A 4374-nucleotide genomic window follows, 5' to 3' on the forward strand; every position below is an offset into this window, starting at 1 on the left:
ATAAACCAAAATTGCATTGCATTCATCCTCTTCTTTATCATATTAAAACAAGAAAATTTCCTCATGTGTCATTTCAATAAATGTTTCTATGAAGGAACTATGTAAGGCCTTGGAATAAATTCTACTATTTCTTCAATTTATTAAAAGGTGATTTAACATATAGCTAGAGATGACAAGTGGTACAGAAGAGACAGGCCTGGATTTGGAGTCAGGAAGACATGAGTTTCAATCCTTTTTCTATATGTTCTTTAGATGGACATAGTCACCTCTACACTAGAATGGGAGTTTCATGACAGCAGGGGCAGTTTTTGCCTTTCTTTGTATCCTAGGTACTTGGCATCATGCCTTGCAAATGGTAACTGTCTGACTGAATATCTAGATGGGAGATGGGGGCATAGGGAAATAGGGAAAGTAACTCACCTCTGTGATCCTGCACAAGCTGCTCCACCTCTCAGCTTCAGTTTCCTGATCTGGAAACTAGGGATAAGAATAACACCTACTTCACAGGACTGATGAAAGGATCAAATGAATTAAGATTTGTAAAGTGTTTTGTAAAAGTGAAAGCACTGTATAAATGCTAGCTAGTTAGTGATAATCAGCAGTAGCTCAACTGTCTATGTGCTACTGAAGTAGGCACTCTTTTTTTTTTTTGTAAAATAAATGGAAGATATTGGTTTCTGCTCTCAAAGAGCTTGAAATGCCATGGGAAATGCTATTCCAAAAGGAACCGTGTAAAGAAATGATATAAACAAAATACCCAGATGTTTTTCCAAATGTTTGACTTTTCAACCTCATACTTTGGTATTAGAGAATGAAGTCAATTTAAAAAAAAGAAAACTGAAGTCTAAAGATGCAGATCTAAAAGACAATATATTAAAGTATTAGAAAATAAATCCAATAAAGAAGAGTGAAGGTGTCAAATTCTGAAGTTCAAAGAAGAAAAAGGAACATGGACCAATTGTTAATAGGCTGAAGAATAAAGTCAAGGACCTCTCTTTTGTTGCAATGGATGAATGTTCCTAAAATATCACAGAATTTCACAGGTGTAGAAGGTCTTTAAAGGCCATCCGGCCTAACCCGCTTCCAACAATGCCATTCACAACATTCTCAATGAGAAATCATACAACCTTTGTTTAAAGAGCTCTACAAAGGGCAACCTACTGCCTCCTAAGATATCCATAAAGATAATTAGATGACATTAACTAGTAGAAAGATTTGGGGGGCATGCGGAAGGTTTCCACATAAAGTGGAAAACTACTGCTCAGCAGCTTGCATCCAATATTCCTTCTTATACTCTCAATATTTAATCCTTCTCCTTCATGACAGCTCTTCCAAATGGCAACACCCAATTTCTTGCTTCCTTCCCTGCTGCTTTACAAACATGCTGAAGTATTTTACATCCTTAAAAACACTCTCACTAGACTCCACTATCCCTGAAAGTCTTTGCCTCATATATTTCCCCTTCTTTTCTCAACAAACACCTTAAAAAGTTCTTTATATTAATTACCTTTCTTTACTCTCTTCTTACTCTTTTGCAATATGGCCTCTGATCTCATTGCCCAATTATTACTGCCTTTTTTCAAGTCACTAGTGATCTTTTACTTGCTGAATCTTTCCTCATCTTGTTTTGATACTTCTACAGCAATTGACACTATTCACTACCCTTTGCTTACAGATTCATTAATGAAATTGTTCTAAAATTTTATTTGTCTGATTTTGCCCTTTCTGGTTTATGTATCAGTATGATATTTGTTTCATCCTAGATGCTCTGACCTTTTTGTCTTTTTCTGGCATCGTCCTTTCTTAGTTCTCTAATATACATGACCCCTCTACTCTGGGTGTGTTGCCAAGGTTCCGTCGTGTGTCCTTTTGTCTTTTCTGTACTCATTCTCATGATGAACACACCAGTTCATATGTTGTTGCTTTTTTGATTGTTTTTTGTAAGGCAATGGGATTAAGTGACTTGCCCAAGGTCACACAGCTGGTCCTTCAGAGCCAGTGCTTTATCCTTTGAGACATCTAGTTTCCCCATTTCATATGGTTTTAATTCATCTCTGTTTTGATGACTTCTCAATCTTTAATTACAGTTCCAGCCTCTAGTTACATATCATCAACTGTTCAACAATTTGAAGTGCATATTCCATAGACATCTAGAATTCAAGATGTCCCAAACTGAACTTATTGACCACATTAACTACATCTTCTCTTAAAGTCTCCCATTCCTGACCAGATCAACCATATTTCCATTTACCCTGGATCAGAATCCTCATCTCATCCTCAATTCATGTTTTTCATTTACCCTACATATTCTTTAGTTTCTAAATCTTATTTATTCAACCTCCAAGATATATCTTCTATATCTTTTCATTTCCCCACTCAAAGAGAGGTTAACTGTGATCTGGATGGTTAAAATACCCTCCTAATTGGTCTCTGTGATCAAGTCTCTCCCATGTCCAATCCATCCTTCATGTGCCTATTTAACTAAAGAACCCAGCTGTGTCTCTCCTTTATTCAATGAATCCAAGAGCTACGTAAAACCTCCAGGGTCAAATCTGCTTCCCTCTTTGGCATACAAAGTCCTTCATGAGTTACCTCCTGCCTACCTTTTCATCCTTACTGCATAGTATTTGCCCTGCTTAGTATAGAGTAGGTGTATATAAACACTCATTCCTTTCCCCTTCCCTATCTCCTCCCCTGTCTAGAATGAATTTCTTTTTCATCTTTATTTCTTAGGATCTCTTTTAGGATCTCTTGTGATATCTTAGTTAAAGCACCACCATCTTTATAAGACCTTTTCTGATTTGCATTTTATATACACTTTGATGCATTCATGTTGTCTCCCTTGAAAATAATGTGAAGTCATTGGTTAATTTACTTTGGCCTTTGTACCCTCAAAGCCTAGCACAGTGTTTGGAATGAAGGAGGCATTTAAATGCTTGTTGTTTGATTGACATAGATATGAGGATAGGTATTTCCTTTGCTGAATTAATTTGGTGCAATACAACTGAGAGGCAGAGGACTGAGCTACATGACTTATTATGATCCCTACCAGTTCTCTGGATTTTCATAACATTATTCTTCCTCTCATCTATTACTCTTCCCTTAAAAAAGCACAAGAACAATTTAAATCCTATGGGTAGTCTTTCTGATATAATTATTAAAAAATAAAGAAATACATATCAAAATACTTGAAGGAAAAATACAAGTCTGGTCATGAATTTGAAGATGGTCTGACCCTCCACTTTACATACACTCAAAGTGCAAGGAAAATGACTACAACAACAATTGATACACAATAGAGCTTTCTTTGTCATTGCTGGACAGGAGGGACTTTCATAAAATGATTTTCTGTCACCATCCAAAAGTGATTGGGACCTCAAACAATGTAATGGTAGAATAAAGTATTTCTGAAAACCCCACTGAGGAGGTATTCTGTTGCACTGCTCTCCCCACATATTTCATGGATATGGCCCTAAGCAGAGGCAGAGGGAGGAAGATAAGTTAAAATTTTGGCTCAGGCTAGGAATCTTCTATTTCTCTTGGAACGGCTACTCAGCATGGCTAAGGCTTTGATCAAACTAAAGATAGATCTCATTAGGTGGTTGACAGCAGTTAAAATATGAGACCTCATTTGTAACTACCAGAGACTGGAGGGTGTGTTTTTTTAATAAGTTGAAGTTTTATTTTTTAAGTAACAATAAATGGAATAAAGAAAACTGTAGAATGTTTATGTTTATAAAAATCACAATCAGAATTAGAAAATATACACCCTGATATAAGACCTTAGGAGACAAAATGACATGACTTGCCTGACCTGCTGTGCTTAATAAAGAAGGAAAGGAACAAGCATATATTAAGAAACTACTACATACCAAGCATGGACTAATTAATTTTAAAATATTATCTCATTTGATCCTTGCAACAAACCTGGAAGGCAGGTACTACTATTATCCCATTTTAGAGTTGAGAAAGCTGAGGCAGATAGCAGTTAGGTGGCATTCTCAGGACCATAGAAAGTGACTAAGGTTGGATTTGTACTTAAGGTTTCCTGACACTAGGTCCAGCATGCTATCTAATGTATCACCTAGCTGGCTCTAGGTAGCAATGACATTGAATCTAAAGTATTATTCTAGGTGGGCCAGTCACACAGAGTAGACAGATTCATTACATAAAATCTAGTCTATTATCCCCAAAGTAAAATTGGAATTAACTGAAAGGTTTAGGACATTGGTTTTTTAAGATATTGGGATTTCTGGGGCAGCTAGGTGGTGCAGTGGATAGAGCACTGGCCCTGGAGTCAGGAGTACCTAAGTTCAAATCCGGCCTCAGACACTTAATAATTACCTAGCCATGTGGCCTTGGGCAAGCCACTTA

Source organism: Macrotis lagotis, chromosome 3, assembly GCF_037893015.1.
Source record: "Macrotis lagotis isolate mMagLag1 chromosome 3, bilby.v1.9.chrom.fasta, whole genome shotgun sequence".
Lineage (NCBI taxonomy): Eukaryota > Metazoa > Chordata > Mammalia > Peramelemorphia > Peramelidae > Macrotis > Macrotis lagotis.